General features: G+C 38.2%; 1 pseudogene; it reads right to left on the bottom strand.

Annotated features, from left to right (window-relative positions):
* Nucleotides 1-7,958: 7,958 nt before the first annotated feature.
* Nucleotides 7,959-20,562, bottom strand: part of LOC138835145 (Golgi to ER traffic protein 4 homolog pseudogene) — a 29,119-nt pseudogene continuing 16,515 nt past the window's right edge.

Here is a 20,562-nt window from a genome sequence, read left to right as displayed (position 1 = left end):
TCCTCACAAATAAATGTGCCTATGTAGAACAATTTATATCTATACATTAAGTTAATGGGTGTCTAGCCTTTCTAGTCTGATCTTCAGTCTGAGTAGAAACGATGGAGCATAAGTAGTTTATGAACATGGACCATCCCATAACAAGCAGAAACACGCTCTGAACCAATTCTAACAGAAACATCTGTGATAATGGAAATATTCTATATATACATTCTCTAACAGAGTAGCCACTGACTATATATGGCTACTCCATCTCAAATATGAATAGTGTCTGAGAAATTAATTCTTCCAATTTCAGTTAAATGAAAATTTTTTTAATTTTAATTTTTTTATTGTGAAAATACTGCACAGAGGGATTACAATTACTTGGGCAAGATAGTGAGTACATTTCTTATCAAGCATTGTACCCTCCTCCTTTGTTTACCCTTCCCATCCCTTCCCATCTTTCCTCCCCCCACCCCATCCCACCCCCACAAGTTGTAAAGTTCGTTTTCGACATGACAACTTGTACTTCTCATTGTTGCAACAGGTCCACCTGTATCCTTATTTAAACGACTTATTTTTCCCCTTCCCCTCCACAAATTATACCGACATCAAATACAGTGAAAGCAGGGTTTATCCTGTAGGGGAGGGACATACAAAGCAACAAAGAAACAAATGCGTTAGAAACAAATGCATGAAAGACAAAAACATTTAAAATACATATTTTAGGGTTAATTTTCCTAACATCACATTATCTGAACTTTTCTGCTTGACTCATACATATACTAAATAATGCAAATAAGGGAAATCATGGGAACTATGTTTGTTTGGGCTTGGCTTACTTCACTTAATATAATGTTTTCCAAGTTTTTACATTTCCTAACAAATGGGGTAATGTCATTCTTTGTGATGGAGACATAGAAATCCATTGTGTATATATATATACCACATTTACTTGATCCATTCATCTACTGAGGGCCATCGGGGTTGGTTCCAGATCTTAGCTATGGTAAATAATGCTGCAATAAACATAGCTGTGCTGGTAGCTTTAGTGTGGTCTTGTTTGTAAACATTTGGGTAAATGCCCAAAAGGGGGACTGCTGGGTCACAGTGGAGATCTATGTGAAGTCTTTTGAGGAACCTCCATACTACTTTCCAAAGTGGTTGAACAAGTTTACACTCCCACCAACAATGAAATAAGGTTCCCTTCTGTCCACATCCCCTCCAGCATCTGTTCTTATTAGACTTCTTGATTTATGCCATTCTAACTAGGGTGAGGTTGTATCTCAATGTTGTTTTGATTTGCATTTCTTTTATGGCTAGGGAGGTTCAACATTTCTTCATGTGTCTATTGGTCATCCTTCTTTCTTCTTCAGAGAAGTTTCTCTTTAAGTCATTAGCCCCCTTATTTACTGGGCAGTTGTTTCTTTGAGGATTTGTTGTTGGGGAATTTAATTTTTTGAGTTCCAAGTGTATTTTAGATATGAGACCCTTGTCTGTTGTATGGCTAGTGAATATCTTCTCCCAATCCGTGGGCTTTCTATTGATCTTGCTAGCTATGTCCTTTGCCATGCAGAAGCTCTGCAATTTCATGCAATCCCAATATCCCAATTGTCCAAACTTTCTTTGATTTGTTGTGTTTCCAGGCCTTTATTAAGAAAATTTTGGCCTGCGCGAAGGAGACCTAGGGTTTCTCCTATTCCATCCTGAAATATTTTCGTTGTGTCTGCTTTGACTCCGAGGTCTTTGATCCATTTGGGGTTGATTGTGGTGCAGGGTGATATACAAGGGTCTAGCTTTAGTTTTCTACAAGTAGTTAACCAATTTTGCCAGCACCATTTACTGAAGAGGCTGTCTTTCTTCCATTCTAATTTTTTTAGCTCTCTTATCAAAGATTAAATGGTTATAGGTCTGTAGGTTCACTACTGGGATTTCAATTCTATTCCATTGGTCCTGAGGTCTCTTCTTGTGCCAATACCAAGCTCTTTTGACTACTATGACTTTATAATAGAGTTTGAAATTTGATGTTGATGTTCCTCCAGCAGTGTTCTTTCCGTTGAGGAGCGTTTTTGCTATTCAGAGTATTTTATTGTTCCATATGAAATTTTGGATTGCCTCTTCTATTTCCTTGAAGAATGAGGTTGGAATTTTGATAGGTATCGCAGTGAATTTGTAGAGAGCCTTGGGAAGTATTACCATTTTTATGATATTAATCTTTCCAATCCAGGAGCATAGGAGTTTTTCCCATTTTCTAAGTTCTGTTTTGATTTCCTTTTTCAAGTTTTTTAAGTTTTCATCATAGAGGTCCTTCACTTCTTTGGTTAAGTTAATTCCTATGTATTTTATTTTTTGTGGGGTTATTACAAATGGAGTTGCTTTCCTAAATTCAGCCCCTCTTTGCTCATTGTTCTCATATAGAAAAGCCATTGATTTGGGGGGTTAATTTTATACCCTGCTACTTTGCCAAAATTTTGAATCAGCTTGAGTAATTTGGGAGTGGGGTCTATGGGATTCTTTAAATACAGGATCATATCATCTGCGAAGAGAGAGTTTATTTCTTCTTTCTCTCTTTGGATCCCTTTATGTCTGCATCTTGTCTTATTGCAGTAGCTATGCATTCTAACACTAGGTGGAAGAGAAGTGGAGAGAGTGAACATCCTTGTCTTGTTCCTGAGTTATGAGGAAATGGCTTTAGTTTTTCACCAGTATGTATAATGCTGGCTGTAAGTTTGTAATATACATCCTTTATTGTATTGAGGAATGTTCTATGGATTCCTAATTTTTCCAGAACCTTCATTATAAAGGGGTGTTGGATCTAGTCGAATGGTTTTTCTGCATTTATTGAGTAAACCATGTGGTTCTTATCTTTGTTCCTGTTGATGTGATGAATAATATTAATTGATTTGCACATATTGAACAAGCTTTGCATCCCTGAAAAGAACCCTGTTGATCATGGTGTATGATTTTTTGAATGAATTGTTGAAGTCGATTGGCCAAAATTTGGTTGAGAATTTTTTCATCAATGTTCATCAAAGAAATGGGTCTATAGTTCTCTTTCTTTGATGAGTCCCTGCCTGGTTTAGGGATGAGGGTTATGATGAATTAATAGACGGTGTTTGGTAGTGAACTTTCTCTTTCAATTTCATTGAAGAGTTGGAGGAGTATTCGTGTGAGCTCTGCAATAAAGGCCTTGCAGAATTCCTCTGTAAAACCGTCTGGTCCTTGACTTTTCTTAGCTGGGAGGTCTCTTATTGCTGTTTCTATTTCAATGCTTGATATGGGCCTGTTAAGATCATTTAACTCATCTTGGTTAAGTTTTGGCATGTCAATATTTGCTAGGAAAAGGGCCATTTCTGCCAAGTTCTCAAACTTATTAACATAAAGTTTGAGAAGTATTCCCTTAAAATTTTCTGAATATTGGTGGTTTCCGTGGTGATGTTTCCATTCTCATCTCTGAGTTTTTTTATTTAGGTGTGTTCTCTTCTTTTTTTGATAAGATTTGCTAAGGGTCTGTCAATTTTGTTAATTTTTTTGAAGAACCAACTCTTTGTTTTGTTGATTTTTTTCTATAGTTTGTTTTGGATTCTAATTCATTTAATTCTGATTTAATGTTAATTTTTTCTTTCCGTCTACTGGATTGGGGTTTATCTTGCTGCTCTTTTTCAAGGAAGTTCAGATGTCTCATTAAATTGTTGGTTTCAGATCTCTCCAATTTGTTGAGGTAGGAACTCAGAGCTATAAACTTGCCTCTGAGGACTGCTTTTCCTATGTACCAGAGGATCTAGTAATTTGTGTGCTCAGTTTTTTGAATAGCATGAACATTTGAATTTCTTTTCTAAACTCTTCCATGACCCACTCTTGATTCAGCAGTGTGTTGTTCAGCCTCCATGTGTTACCGGACTTTCTTTGGTGGCTTTTGGTGTTGAGTTCTAATTTTATTCCTTTGTGGTCTGACAGAATGCAAGGTATAATTTCAATGTGTCTCAATTTGGACAATTTTGCTTTGTGGCCTAAAATGTGGTCTATTTTAGAAAATGTTCCATGTGTATTCTGATGCTGTTGGGTAAAATATTTGGTAGATGTCTGTTAAATCTAGTTGATCTATGCAGTTGTTTAGATCTGCGGTTTCTCTTTTGAGTTTTTGCGGAGGTGATCTATCTAGTGGGGAGAATGGTATGTTGAAATCCCCAACAATTAATGTCTTTGGATCTATGTGGGATTTGAGGGAAAGTAGTGTTTCTTGGATAAATTTTTTGAGCTCCGTTGTTTGGTGAATAGATATTTAGAATTGTAATATCCTCCTGAAGGAAAGAAACCTTAATTAGTATGTAGGGACCTTCTTTATCTCTTCTCACAAATTTTAATTTGAAGTCTATTTTTTCTGAAATTAGGATTGCAACTCCCGCCTGTTTATGGGGGCCATTTGCTTGGTAGATTTTGTTCCAACCTTTAACATTGAATATGTTTTTGTTTTTACGGGCAAGATGTGATTCCTGAAGGCAGCATATATAAGGATCTTGTTTTTTAATCCAACTAGACAGTCTATGTCCCTTAATTGGAGAGTTAAGTCCGTTAATGTTAAGAGATAGGACTGAGAGGTATTTGGGAGTTCCACCTTCTTGGTGGCTGCGAAATCTGGGTTCTTCCTATGGTTCTTGGATTCTCAGTTTGGGTGCAGTTTATTGGCCTCTATTGTGGTCTTGTTGGTTTTCTATGTGTAGGACGTCTTTAAGAATCTTTTGCAGGGTTGGTTTGGTGGAGATCTATTGTTTCAATTTTTCTTTGCTATGGAAGGTTTTTATTTGGCTTTCAGTAATGAAGGAGAGTTTAGCTCGGTAGAGTATTCTTGATTGATAGTGATTTGTTTTTAGTGCATGGCATACATCATTCCAGGCTCTTCTTGCTTTGATTGTCACTGCTGAGATATCTGAGGTGATTCTAATTGGTTTCCCTTTATATGTCATTAATGTTTTCTCCTTGACAGCTTTAAGGATCTTTTCCTTGGTCTGAATTGATCCTATGTGGATTATAATTTGACAGTGGGATGTCCTATTCTGGTCTGGCCTATTTGGAGTTCTAAAAGCTTCTTGTATGTGAATAGGCCTATCTTTTTGCATGTTTGGGAAGTTCTCTGCTAGGATCCTGTTAAACAAATTTCCTTCACCATTAACTTCTGTTTCTAGGTGCTCCTCTACAACCATTACTCTTAGATTAGGCCTTCTGATGGTGTCTTCCAAGTGTTGGATAGATCTCTCATATTTCTTGGATTTCTCTTGGATGGTTGTATGTTCTTTCTCTATAATGTTTAGGCTCTCTTCACTCCCCGAGATTCGATCTTCTGCATGGTCTGACCTCCTGTCGAGACTTTCTACTTTGTTTTTTATTTTTTTTTTCCTTCTAGTTGGTCAGCTTTGATGGCTTCAAATTCTTTGTTGAAGCTTTGTTTTAGATCTTGTATGAACTTCTTTACTTCCTTAATTTGGTGCTCAGTGTTTATTCTCAAATCACTTAGTTTTTGGTTATGGTTTCCTTGGACTCCCATTCCTTCTGTTTTTTTCTATTCAGCATTCCCTTTGTGGGCTCTCTGACTTCCTTCAGCTCTTTGTTAATGGATTCCCTGAATGCCTTTAGTGATCTTTGTGTATTCTCATCCTGCTCTCTCAATTCCTGTATTACTCTTTGATTAGCTTCCTCCGGTTCATGCGATTCCTGTAGTTCTCCTTGAGTGTTCTCAGCCTGCTCACGCCATTCCTGCCTTTCCCTTTGAGTATTCTCAAGCTGCTCATGCAAATCCTGTATCAGTTTTTGAGTACCTTCCTCACGCTTATGATATTCCTGTATAAACTTTTGGATTGCCTCCACTCTCTCCCTATCCTGCTCATACAAAATTCTTGGAATGTTTTCAATCTTTTCATTTATCATGTTTGCCAGCAGTGTTCGTAGAGCTATTTGGGAACTCTCTTCTGGATTATTCATTATCTGTTATCTGTTCTGTCCCCTGATTATCGTGAGTGGGATTTGAGATACCGGGACTTGCAATTTTTCTTGTGTTTTTCCGGCTAACTCTGCCGATTTGGGATGAAATTAACACCAGTTTTGTGCTAGAACACTATCTTAAGGCAAGCATCAACCAAAGTCTATATTTGCACAGTCAATAGTCTGCAGATACAATCTAGTTCAACAGATACATCTATTCAACATCAAACAACTATATATTAATTGGCTACGAACCACAAAGAAGAATTTGGAAGACCACAAATTATTAGGTTTAGGAAGAGTTGTGGGTAAAAATTAGGAAGAGTGATGTGGGATGGCACAGTGAGTGTTAACTAAGTCCTAATCTCAAAGCAGGAAATAGGTTGGATAGGATGAAAGTAGAGAGATAGAAAAAAAAGAAATAGAAAGGGAAAAAAGAGACCAGAAAAAATAGAAAAGTAAAAATTAAAAATATTATAGAGATTCGTAAACAAACAATTCAGAGAAGAAAATGAATTTAATGAGAGAAAGGGATGGATATAAAGGAGATGTGAAAAACTTAAAAATAAAAATTCTTAAAATATTATATAGGTATAAAGAGATAGTACTGCTATTAAGGAATTTAAGTCTAAGAGGTTTTGAATTGAGTAATAAACTGTGGATTAAGTGTGTACACAATGGGGGATAACGTCTAATAATTGACTACGGGTTTATCTGAGGATGTGCAGAACAGCAATTAATTCACATAAAGAACGAAAGAGAAGAACAGGTGAAAAGGATAAGAAAGAAAGAAAAAAGATCAGAAGTTCAATAGAGCTAAACAAAAACAAAAACAAACACAAAAAAGAGAAAAAAAACTCACACTCACTTATAACCCTAAAATAAAATTCAAAGAGGACAAAAAATTACTATAAAACATTTTTTTCAAAAAAGGTAAAAATTAAAAATTAAAAAATTTTTAGAAAAAAATTTTTTTTATAAAATATAGAACAAAAAATTCTTTGACTTTTTTGGGAAGGGCGGGAAAAATCCTGTATCTCCCTTGTGTCCGTAACCAGCCCCTTGTTGGAGTGTCTGGTCTGCTTGTGTTCCTGTGGCTTGGTTGGTTACTTAAGTCAGTTTCTTTGAACAGGCAGAAAAATGCTCTGCAACCCTCCTCCCAGGTTAGTTCAATGGGAGGGAGGTCTGCTTTGAGTATCACAAAAGAGGGAGATGGCTTTTTCCTTGGGTTTGTAGGTGCTGTGATGAGGCTAGGTTCTGGGTAGAGTTGAGGCCTTTCAGCAAACAGTAGCTTTTCCTGGGGGCTGGTTTGTGAGAAACTCACAGAGACCAGCCTGGAGCCATTCTCAGGGTTTCTGTTTACTGAATTTCAATTGATTGTCAAGGCTGCTAAAGGGAGGGGCAGCCTCTGGCTCTGATTACCCAGTGAAGAAGCCACTCCTAGGGCTGGCGCCTGAGCTGGGTGACTTTTCCCTGTGTGGAGCTGAGTCTGGCAGGTCAGGTTAGGCTCTTTTGACCTGCTAGATGTCTCTAGATTTATTCCAAGGCCTGAGTTGGTGCTAGCAGCTCCACCAAGCTTTGTCGGTATCCAAGATGGAGATCTCCGGTACTGGGGGGCAAGGGGTTGCCTTCCCTCCTCTGCACCCTGAGAAGGAGTGAGGACGTTAGGCTGCTACGCACGCCGAGTCTTGGTTCCTGGGTAGTCTCTGGTCTGTGAACTGCAGGATGAAGATGTCTGCTCCTTGTCAGTTCTTGCTGGTGTTGTGTAGAATCCACTCATCCACCTCCTCTGGCTGCTTCGTCCTGGTCTCTTTGTGATTCAGGTATGGCGGCTGCAGTCGCTTCCGCCACCACTGCTGCTGTGGCGGCGGCTGCTGGCAAGTGCTCAGGGCTGTCTCCTTGCCTGTATTTTCTCTCTCTGGCCTAACTCTCTGTGTGATGTCACACATGGTGTGATTCTCTGGCTTAGTACTGTTCACTGGAGCTCTGAAACTGCTTTCTTATGCGAGAGCCTGTTTAGCCTCCAGCTTCTCCTCCGCCATCTTCCCCTCGAAGCCTTAAATGAAATTTTATGTAATGAGATTCATCTACTCACTGGGAACTGGACAGCTCAGTTTCCAAATTAGGAAGCTGAAATTCTCAAAAACATAGTGATAAAATATAATCCAAGCAGGGAGCTAGTGGCTAAGGCCTGTAACACCAGTTAATCAGGAGGCTAAGATCTGAGGATCATGATTCAAAGCCAGCTCAGGCAGGAAAATCTGTGAGCTCTTATCTCCAATAAAGCACTAGAAAACCAAAAGCGGCACTGTGGCTCAAGCGGTAGAGTGCTTGCCTTGAGGTGAATAGTGCAGGGACAGCGCCCAAGACCAGAGTTCAAACTCCACTCCCAACCAACCAACACACACACACACACACACACACACACACACACACACACACACGCACACACACACACACACACACACACACAATCCAAGTGAAGAAGGTTCCATTGGATACTAACTGCATGTCTGTGAATTATCTAAGTTTTTCTGTCTTATAGCAGTTACCACTCACCTAGATTGACAGCGGGAGGAAAGGGGTGGGAGATAAACACAAGCTACTTGGGATACTGAGAGCTGCTCCTTGAAGGTAAGGGTTGTGCATGAATCTTTTCTATATTTAGTAGACATCAAAGTGTGTAGAATCCTGTAGTTATAAAAATGTATTTCAACATGTACAACAGATGCTCTGTTTATCAAAATAGGAGAGAAATCAGACAGGTGGATTCTATAAATATACAAGCAATATATAGAAAATTTGCTACATTCTATTCCATGATAGGCTCTGGAATAAACTTTGGTTTTCTGTACATACTAGGTAAATATTCACACACTAAAAAACAGAAGTGTAATCCTTTATTACGGTTAAAATATATAGAATATCTTAATGAAATGTATTTGTGGACCTATTTTTTCCTTAATTTCTTCCACTCCTGCATTAAAAATGGCTCTAAGAGAAAAGTTTCTAGATGTGTAAAATATGAACTCCATCTATTTCGTTTGTTGAATTTGTACTTTAGATAGGATTTAAGTCCTTATTTCATCTTTAGGCTTAGGGCTAGGAAAAGAATAAGTAATCTCAACAGATTGTCATGCCTCACTTTTAAGGAGAGTTATGTATTCATCAGGAGAAATATGTATTGGTCTTGGTAGCTAGGAAACTTCAAGAAACAAAAGAAAAAGAACAATTCCACAGCAGTCTCAAGTATTTGCATATCTTCAAGTGAACATTAGTTGCTCTTTATTCTATAGTATATTTACAAGGATAGTTTTACAACCTATTTCTAAGCTATTGTCATCCTCCAGAGTAAAGTTCAGGCATGCCTATTGCTCATTATATAGATCGCAGTTGCTCAAACTCAGAACCCATTTTTTGTATAGGTTTCACCTGGCTACCTTTACCTCACTCAGTAGCACTGAGGGCTGCGAGATTTATTTCAAATATTTAAATACACACAAACACACACACACATCACTGGCTTTCACTATTGCTGTAAAAATTAAGTCCCTTTTGTCCCTTACCCAAGAGTATCATAAATCGTGTACCATCCATGAAAATGTGACAAGTTCATTATTAACTTGCAAGTAGGTTAAATCTCTAGCCTCATACAATTCTACATATTCATATGAAGAAAAATATATACCTAGAGTTTTGGTGTGCTTCTACATTATGAAGCTCTCAATTTTCATTTTTTAAAAAAATACATTTTTATTGTAAAAATAATGTACAGAGGGGTTAGAGTTTCATGAGGAAGGTAATGAGTACATTTCCTATCAAGCATTGGAAGGCAGCTCAGTGGTAGAGTGCTTGCCTTGTAGACATGAGGCCCTGGGTTCAATGCCTCAGTACCACATACACAGAAAAGGCCAGAAGTGGTGCTGTGGCTCAAGTGATAGAGCATTAGCCTTGAGCTGAAGAGCTGAGGGACAGCACCCAGGCCCAGAGTTCAAGCACTATGACTGGCAATTAGAAAAATCTGTATCAATTTCATCATATTTGCCCTATTTTAGAAATTGGAAGTCACATATTTCCATCAGAACTAACTATATTTAATGGTACAACTTTCTACGGTGTTTTTAGGACGTAATAATTTGTGGATATGCCCCAAGGCTTTTTACTAAAAGCTGAGGGAATAGGTCCAAAAATGGAAGCCGATAAACAGTCAGAGCATTATTATGTAGCTTTAGTTCACTGTTACAAAAGAGGAGTGCAAATCAATATGATGGTTCATCGTTACAGGACCAGAAGACATACTAGAAACTGACATCAGAGAAGAGTCAGTCACTGTAGGAAAACGTAAACAGGATGCACCAAAGGATGCAATCATCAGTGTCCAAATAAGCAACACAGAATGGTATAAAGTCATTGCAAGCATATATTTGATGAGTGGTTCACATCAAGAATATATAAAGAACAACATCCCAACAATAACAAACAACCTGATTTTACACTGTGCAAAGAATTCAGATGTTTCTCCAGAGAAGACAATTAAAATGTTAACATGCACATAAAGGTGTTTAACGTCACTAATCACTAGGAAAGTGTAAGTCAAAACAATGAAGAATATGACCATTTCATATGAATTAGGATAACTGCAAAAAACAAAGTAACAATACTGACAAAAGTGTGGCAAAATTGGAACCTTTCTATGGGAAACAGTATGGCAACTTTTCCAGCAATTCAAAACAGGATTATTCATGCCTGTAATCCTAACCAGTCAGGCAAGAAGCTGAAATCCAAGGATCATCGTTCCAAGCTAGCCTGAGTAGAAAACAGGAAGTGGACCTGTGTTTTAAAGTGGTAAAACACTAGCCTTGGGGAAAAGTTCAGAGACAGTGACCTGGCCCTGAGTCAAGCCCATGACAGAAAAAAAAAATGAAAGGAAGGAAAGAGAATTGTCATATGATCCAATGACTCCACTTCTGGGCATATACACTAAAGATTTAAAAGCAGGGTCTTGAAGAAATCTTTGAGCACTCATATTCATTTTGTACAATACTAAAACATGGAGGCAATCCAAGTGGCCATCAACAAATGAATACATAAAATAAATGTGGTTTATACATACAGTGGTATATTACTTCAACTTTAAAAAGAATTATTTTGTGACAGATGTTATATTATGGCTGAATCTTGGGGACACTGTACTACATGAAATAAGCCAGTCATAACAAGATCAAATATTGCATAATTCTACTTATATCAGTTACATAGAACAGTCAAATTGATAGAGACAGGAAGCAAAATCGTACTTGATGGAGATCTTGAAGCAGAGGAGAGTGGAAAATTATTTTAATGAATATAGAATTTTAATATTGGAGGATGATATCAATGTGGACATTGAATTTGTACAATATTGTAAATATACTTACTACTATGTTGTAATCTTAAAATGATTAAGATAATAAAACCTGGGAGAAGAGAAGGAGAATGATGAAAGGGTAAATATGATCAGGGTACATTGTATGCCTATGTGGATATATCAAAATGAAATCCACTTATATAACTAGGTAATGCTACTACAAAGTGTAAAAAGATGATCAATTTTAAATTTTTTGCATTTGACCACAATTTATGGAAAAAAAAGAAAAAAACAACCACAGGCTGGGAAAAAATTTAAATTTCCAGTAAGCAATAAACCTGGGTTCAAAACTATATCTCACTTAAGTGTGTGAAGCTGTTTTGTAATGTAATGAGAGAAGGATCAGGAAAATCACCCCTTTTGTACAAAAATACATAGTGAATTTGCCGTAATTTTGATGTTATCATACAAATTTTAAAAATATAATAGCATATGTAGCATCTGAGATATGTTTCCTCTTTTTCTTAAGCTTCAAAGTAGTTTCTACTTGCACCAAAATGCATCATCTATTCTGCTTACAAAGCAGTAAAACATTACAGGTGAGGTCTATAGCCCTTAATATACATAGCAATACTTCTGAGGTGCCTACCATAATATCCACCCTTCCTTTCTGAATCAATAAAGACACCTTTCCATTTAACTGAACACCAGGCTAAGTAAAATAGTGATAACATTTCCCAATAGTGATAATATTTAGATAACAATACGGAGAAAAATTTTTGGGAGGTTATTGTGAATGGGGTTGCTCCCTTTATTTCCCTCCCTTCTTGTACATTGTCAGTGTACAGGAAGGCAACTGATTTTTGTGGGTTTATTTTGTATCCTGCTACTTTGCTGAAGTGATTTATGATTTCTAAATGGATGGAATTCTTGGGATCGAGAAGGTATAAAATCATGTCGTCTGCAAAAAGGGATAGTTTATCTTCTTCTTTTCCTATGCAGATCCCTTTAATATCTTTTTCTTGCCTTATTGCCATGGATAAGGGTTCCAGGACTATATTGAAGAGGAGTGCAGACAGGGGGCATCCTTGCCTTGTTCCTGATTTTAGGAGAATTGGTTGTAGCTTTTCCCCATTACGTATAATTGGCTATTGGTCTGACATAAATGGCTTTTATTGTTTTAAGAAATGTTCCTTTTATTCCTATTTTCTCCACAGCTTTTAGTATGAATGAATGTTGATTTTTATCAAAGGCCTTTTCTGCATCTGTGGCGATAATCATGTGATTCTTGACCTTGGCTCTGTTGATGTGTTGGATTACATTTATTGACTTATGTATGTTAAACCATCCCTGCATCTCTGGGATGAAGCCTACCTGGTCATAGTGTATTTTTTATGTGTTTCTGGATTCTGTTAGCTAGAATCTTATTAAGGATCTTTGCATCTGTGTGCATCAAGGAAATTGGCCTGTAATTCTACTTTTTGGTTGGGTCTTTGCCTGGTTTGGGGATGAGTGTGATATTGGCATCGTAGAATGAGTTTGGGATAGCTCACTCCTCCTCTGTTTCTCTGAAGAGCTTGAGGAGTATGGGTAATAGCTCTTCTTCAAAGGTCTTATAGAATTCTGCTGTGAATCCATCTAGACCTGGGCTTTTTTTTGTTGGAAGAATTTTGATAACTTCCTGTACCTCGTTGTAGGATATTGGCTTATTTAATCGGTTTACTTCTTCTTTGCTCAATTTGGGCAACTTGTATTTCTCTAAAAATGCATCTATTTCTGCCAGGTTTTCTTCCTTTAGAGAGTATAACTTTTGAAAGTAGTCCGTTAGGATTGTTTGGATATCTTGGGTACGTGTGGTGATTTTTCCCGTAGCATCCCTAATCCTGTTAATAAGGGTTTCCTCTCTTTTTTTAAAAATTAATCTTGCCAACGGTCCATCAATTTAATTTATATTTTCAAATAACCAGCTTTTTATTTGGTTAAATTTGGCTATAATTTTCTGGTTTTCTAATTGGTTAATCTCTGCTATTAATTTGGGTATCTGGCTCCATCTAGTAACTTTAGGTTCCATTTTTTCTTGTTTTTCTAGCTGTTTTAATTGCAACATGAGATTATTGACTTGGTCTGTTTGCATTTTCTTGATGTGGGCACTGAGAGCAATAAATCTGCCCCTCAGGACTGCTTTTGCTGTGTCCCACAAGTTTCTTTGCGAGGTGTTTTCATTTTCATTGAATTGTAGGAAATGTTTTATTTCTTCTCTGATCTCTTCTGTTACCCAGGCATTGCTAAGAAGTGTGCTGTTCAATTTCCCTGTATTAGAGAAATTTCTGCAGTATGTTTTGTTATTGAGAACTAGCTTAATTCCACTGTGGTCAGATAGGACACAAGGGATTATGTCGATCCCTTTGTATTTGCTTAAGTTCCTTGCATGAACTATGATATGGTCTATTTTGGAGAAAGTTCCGTGAGCTGCTGAGAAGAATGTGTACTGTGTTGTTTTAGGGTGAAATACTCGGTAGATGTCAGTTAATTCCGCTTGAAGTATGGCCTCACTTAATTCGGTAGCTTCTTTGCCAATCCTCTGGTTGGTGGACCTGTCCTTTGGTAAGAGTGGTATGTTAAAGTCTTTTAGTATTATCGTATTGCAGTCTATTTTATTCTGTAAGTTTGAGAGTATTTGTTTAACCTATGTGGGTGCACCAATATTTGGGGCATATAAGTTGATGATGGTAATATCCTCCTCTTGGATTGTTCCCTCTATTAATATGTAGTGTCCGTCCTTGTCTTTCTGTACTGATTTTAATGAAAAGTTTATTTTGTCAGATATCAGGATAGCTACACCTGCTTTCTTACTGGGGGAATTTGATTTGTAGATCCTTTTCCAACCCTTTACTCTGAATTTGTTAGTATGTTTGGCTGAGTTTTGGGGGTTATGAAGATATAGTGTCATTTCATCTGCACAAAGGGATAGTTTAACTTCTTCTTTCCCTATGAGGATCCCTTTAATGTCTTTGTCTTGCCTTATTGTCCTGGCTAATTGTGCCAGGACTATATTGAAGAGGAGTGGAGAGAGTGGGCATCTTTGCCTTGTTCCTGATTTTAGGAGAATTGGTAGTAGCTTTTCCCTATTACTTATAATATTGGGTATTGGTCTGTCGTGTATGGCTTTCATTGTTTTAAGAAATGTTCCTTCTGGAAGTGGCGCTGTAGCTTTAGTGGTAGAGCACTCGCCTTGAGCTGAAGAGCTGAGGGACAGCGCCCAGGCCCAAAGTTCAAGCCCCACGACTGACAAAAAAAAAAAAAAAAAAAAAGAAATGTTCCTTCTGTTCCTATTTTCTCCACAGCTTTTAACATAAATGAATGTTGTATTTTACCAAAAGCCTTTTCTGTGTCTGTGGAGATAAGCACGTCAATCTTGACTTGGCTCTGTTGATATATTGGATTACATTTATTGACCTATGTATGTTAAAACATCCCTGCATCTCTAGGATGAAGCCCACCTGGTCATAGTGTATGATTATTTTGTGTGTGTTTTCTGGATTCTGTTAGCTAGAATTTTGTTAAGGGTCTTTGAATCTGTGTTCAAGGAAATTTGTCTAATTCTCTTTTTTGGTTGAGTTTTTGCCTGATTTGGGGATGAGTTTGATATTGGCGTCATAGAATGAGTTTGGGATAGTTCCCTCCTTCTCTGTTTCTCTGAAGAGTTTGAGGAATATGGGTATTACTTCCTCTTTATAGGTTTTATAGAATTCTGTTGTGAATCCATCTATTCGTGGGCTTTTCCTTATTGGAAGACTTCTGATTGCTTCCTGCATCTCATTGTGACATAGTGGCTAATTGATTTACTTCTTCTTTGCTCAGTTTGGGGAACTTCTGTTTCTGTAAAAATGCATCCATTTCTGCCAGGTTTTCTTTGTTTAGAAAATATAACTTTTGAAAAGACTCCTTTAAAATTGTTCAGATATCCTGGCTACTTGTGATTTTTCCTATGGCATCCCTGATCTTGTTAATTTGGGTTTCCTCTCTTCTTTTCTTAATTAATCTTGCCAATGGTCCATCAATTTTACTTATTTTTTCAAAGAAACAGATTTTTGTTTTATTAATTTTATCTATTATTTTCCGATTCTCTATTTCATTAATTTTCAGCTATTAGTTTGATTGGCTTTATCTAGTAACGTTGGGTACCATTTTTTCATGTTTTTCTAGCTGTTTTCATTGCAATATGAGATTTTTTACTTGGTCTGTCTATTTTCTTGATGTGGGCACTGAAGGTAATAAATTTGCCCCTTAAGACTGCTTTTGCTGTGTCCCACAAGTTTCTTTGTGATATATCTTCATTTTCATTGAGTTGTAGGAACTTTTTAATTTCTTCTTTAAGTTCTTCTGTTACCCAGGTTTTCCATAGAAGTGTGCTGTTGAATTTTGATGTATTTGAATAATTTCTACGGTTTGATTTATTATTGACAAGTAGCTTGATTCCACTGTGTTTGGACAGGACACGGGATTTGGTCAATCCCCTTGTATCTGCTTAAGTTCCTTGCATGAACTATGATTTTGGAGAAAGTTCCATGAGCTGCTGAGAAGAATGTGTATTGTTGTTTTAGGGTGAAATACTGGGTAGATTTCAGTTAGTTCTGCTTTTGGCTTCACTCAATTCAGTAGCTTCTTTGCCAATCCTCTCTTTGGTAGACCTGTCCTTTGGTGAGAGTGGTGTGTTAAAGTCTCCTAGTATTATTGTATTGGGATCTATTTTATTCTGTAAGTTTGCTTAACATATTTTGGTGTGCCAATGTGTGGGGAATATAAGTTAATAATGGTAATATCCTCCTCCTGGATTGTTCCCTGTATTAATATGTAGTGTCCTTCTTTGTCTTTTTCTATTGATTTTAATGAAAAGTTTATTTTGTTAGATATCAGGATAGCTACTCCTGCTTTCTTATTGGGGGCATCTGATTGGTAGATCCTTTTCCAACCCTTCACTCCGAGTTTGTATGTTTGGCTGAGAAGTGGGTCTCCTGAAGGCTAAAATGGATGGGTCATGTTTTCTGATCCAATCTGGAGTTCTTTTTCTTTTGATTGGTGAATTAAGACCGTTAATATTAAGAGATAACACAGAGAGATGCATTGTGGTCCCTGTCATTCCCTGTTTCTATAAGATTTTCTTCTTTCCTTTCCTTCTGTGCTTGCTCAGTTAGAATTCTATTAAAGCCTGTCTGGTGTGGGTCCCTGTTCCTGGTTGCTTTCTTCAGGTTGTGTTCCCCCTATTTTATTCTTTGTAATGCTGGCTTAATGTTTATGTATTGATTTAGTTTTTCTTTACTTTTAAAGTTTTTCAGTTCTCCATCCACTGTGAATGCTAGCTTTGCCAGTTATATCAGTCTGGGTTGGTAGTTATTGGCTCTCAGGGCTCGTATGGTACTTCCCCAGGCCTTTTTTGCATTCAGTGTCTGTGTGGAGAGATCTGCATTGATTTAATTTTTTCCCATTGTTGTATACCTGCTTCTTCATTTTTGCTGCATGCAAGATTGTTTCCTTAGTTTTCATATCTACCATTTTTTACTATAATGTGTCTAGAAGTGTTTCTCCTGGGATCTTGCTTCTTTGGTATTCTATATGCTTCTGTTATGTAGGTAACTTGTTCTTTTTTGAGATGGGGGAAAGTTTCACAGATTATCTTTTTGAATAGGTGTTGCATTCGCTTGCTTTGATATTCCTCACTTTTGTCCACTCGAATTATATGAAGGTTAAATTTCCTGGCACTATCTGCTTGCTCTTGGATTTCCCTTTGGCATAATTTAAGTGATTTTTTTTCCATATCTGAGATTTTTTTTGGTCCAGTTGGTGTATTCTGTCTTCTGTATCTGACACTCTACATTCCATTTTGTTCACTCTGTTAACTACAGCTTCCATTATGGTTTGCATGGACTCATTTCTGGATTCAATGTTGGTTCTCCAAGTACTAATCTCACCTCTTAATGAGGTGTGTGCTACCTCTATTTTTGTACTAATCTCACCTCTTAGTGAGGTCTGTGCTGCCTCTGTGTTTGTACTAATCTCACCTTTTAGTGAGGTGTGTACTGCCTCTATTTTTGCATGCACCTCCTGTGTGATACCTTGCATCACTTTCAATATTTTGTCCCTGTGTTCTTTAAATTTCTGGTCTATTTCTCACTTTAATTCTTGAGTCATTACCTCCTGCATCTCTTGGATGTAACTTTGTCTTCCATTCCTGCTTTGCTCCCACTGGGCCTCTCCCCTGGGTAGCTGCTGGCTTTTGGGGGTAGCTTGCTATACTGGGTGTTGATAAGGCTTGTAATTTTTTTTCTGTTATTTTCAGGGATTATTGGAGACTAATCTGAAATTTTGTTTTGGTCAATAGATGTCTGCTTTGCTTGGTTGCTGTTTCTGTGCTGGTAGAGAGAGTTTGTACCTGCCTGGTCTCAGTTCTGTTGGTGGCCAACCTCTAGCTTCTACTCTGACCGATGTAGGGTTCTGTTCTCAGCTCTCTGCTGTAGAACAATGGCAGTTCCCACCTATAGAAGGGTTGAGCAGCCTAGAATGTTCCTGTTTATTCCAACAGTTGCTCTTGGTGAGATCGGATGTGCTGGATGTACTCTCCCATTTGCTGGAGTCTGCTATGGGCTCCTGATTTTTTTTTGGCCGGTTGTGGGCTTGAACTCTGGGCCTGGGCGCTGTCCCTCAGCTCTTCAGCTTAAGACTGGTGCCCTACCATTTGAGCCACAGCACGACTTCTGGCCCTTTCTGCATATATGGTGTTTGGGAATCAGATCCAGGACCTCATGCACACAAGACAAGCACTCTAATCCTGAGCCACCTTACCAGCCTGACCTCCTGACTATTATCAGGTGCTGGCGGCCTGCGTTGTCCAATAACCAGCCTAGGATATATGGGTCGGGTTCTGGTTGGGTTTTGGCTTCTGGTTCTCTTGTGCTGGACCCCTGATCTTTTGCTGTCAGAGGCATGATTCCAAGGCGGGTGCAGTTCCTTGTTTTTCCCCCCTCTGCTGAGGCATATGCTAAGCTTCTGAATTCAGTTGGGAAGAGTTGGTTGTGTTGCTCAGGCACTGGATCCCCAGGCCTTGTCCCGGCCCCTGCCCTGGGGCATGCCAGTTGGACCTGTGCTGCTGTGTATCCTGCCTAGGTTACACAGCCTGGAGTACACATTTCAAATTTCTTCCACTGTAGGCTGTTTTGACCCAGGGACACTGTTCCTGGCTTGGGCATTTGCGCTCTCTTCCAGGGGCGCTCTTGCTCTAGCCTGGCCAGCTGGGTGTGCTCCATGGGCTGGTGGAGCTCTCAAACTATTCCCAGTTTTAGTGGATCCTGTGGGGGAGGAATCTGGGTCAGGGTCTGGGGATTCCCACCAGCTCTGGTCTCCCTTGAGGGATACACTGTCCCCTGGGGAGTACTCACCCTGGAGTTAGTTGTTGTTTCTGTGTGATGTAGGTCATTGGTTGCCATTGCAATCAGAGTTCAGTTGAGATGGTTGTGGGCTGGGCAGGGTGGTGATGGCTCTGTGTGTTTCACCTCAGTCTCTGTCTCTGTTGATGCTGTTTGGGTTGGCGCCACTGGATGGACCTCCGGCCAAGGAGTTGGGGAAGGGGTAACCAGTTAATGAGATAATAGTCTAACAGACTTTCTTACTCAGGTTGTCTTTAAACCTCGATTATCAGATCTCAGCCTCCTGAGTTGCTACGATTACAGGCATGAGCCACTGGCACCAGCTTTTTTGAAAAAAGCAACAATTAATAAGGCAGATACCTTAGATCATCCCTGTAATCCTAGCTACTCCAGAGGCTAAGATCTGAAGATGATGATTTGAATGTAGTGGTGCAGAAACGTTTGTGTGAGTCTTTTATCTCCAATAAACTGCTCAAGAAAATCCAGAAGTGAAGCTTTGGCTCAAGTGGTAGAGTGCACTCTTGAGCAAAAAAGAATCTCAGGGACAGCACCTAGATCCTGAGTTCAAGCTCCATTTCTGGCACACACACACACACACACACACACACACACTGAAAAGTAAATAGACAATGTGAAGAAATCAAGGACAAAAAAATTGAATATTGTAAGGACTTTGGGTTTAGAGGCATGACTCAGTTTGTAGGACAATAGCTAATGATTGAAACTTTCAGGTACCAAGGACTTAAAAAAAAGAATTATCTGCCCTGTATTTCCCTTTTTTCATATTCTCATTTGGGAACTATTTTCTTTTTAAAAAAACCAAATATTGCTGTTTTAGTGGTGATAGACAGCATGGTTACCTTTCTCTATGTCAGGTAACTAGTACATTTTCTTCCTTTTGCCTAGTCTCATCTGTTCCCCCATTCTCATCCATTTCCTCCCTCCCATCTAGACCCTCGAGTTCCATAGTTCACTTTCAACAATGTCCAGTACAGCCAGTGGGCTCTACTGCTGCAATTTTTCATCCATTTTCCACTGATTCTGTACCCTTCCCCTATCTTTCCTTAGATGTGCACGCATATTATATAATGTATATTGGGTTAAGAATACAGAGTCATCACAAAATGAATAGATGAATTAAGACAAGTTCCTTTGTTTCCTTATCTTTGTAATTTTATTCAGTTATATGTATTGTTTTATACACATAAGAAGAGGTGCTTGGGTATTACAATTTTGTGATTTTCTCCAAAGCCTGTCCTCTTCTGTTCTTATTATATATGATGCCTAGAATCATGTACAGTTTGTCATATCCCCTTGAGTTTTAAATCTAACTTTCACATATCAGGGAGAAAATGTGCCATTTGTCTCTATGATCTTGGCTTAACTTTCTTAACATGATTTATTCTAGTTCCATCCATTTCCCTGCAAATGACATTATTTTTTTCTTTCTAATGGCTCTTTCTGTAAAATTTCATTGTATATAGATAGCATAATTATTGGATCCATTTATTTATTGTGGGGCATCTGAGTTTTGTACATAACTTGGCACTGTGAATTGAGCAGCAAGGAACATGGTTATGCAAGTGTCCTTGTCATATTATGGTTCATGATTCTCAGATTAGATGCCTAGAACTGGTATGGGATGGTATTAGAGAAGGCCTGTATTTAGATTTTTGAGCAACTTCCAGACTGCTTTCCAGAGTGGTTGTATTAGTATACATTCCCACCACCAGTGCAGTAGGATTCCTTTTCATCCACTTCCCAACAGCATTTGTTTTCAGAATTCAGAATATTTGGGTAAGATGGTACCTCAGGATTGCTTTGATTTACATTTTT

The sequence above is a fragment of the Dipodomys merriami genome, unplaced genomic scaffold (assembly GCF_024711535.1).
Source record: "Dipodomys merriami isolate MVZ:Mamm:240054 unplaced genomic scaffold, mDipMer1.0.p SCAF_23, whole genome shotgun sequence".
Taxonomy (NCBI): Eukaryota; Metazoa; Chordata; class Mammalia; order Rodentia; family Heteromyidae; genus Dipodomys; species Dipodomys merriami.
Note: the sequence above shows the minus strand (reverse complement) of the source record. Positions and strands in the feature narration are given on the sequence as shown.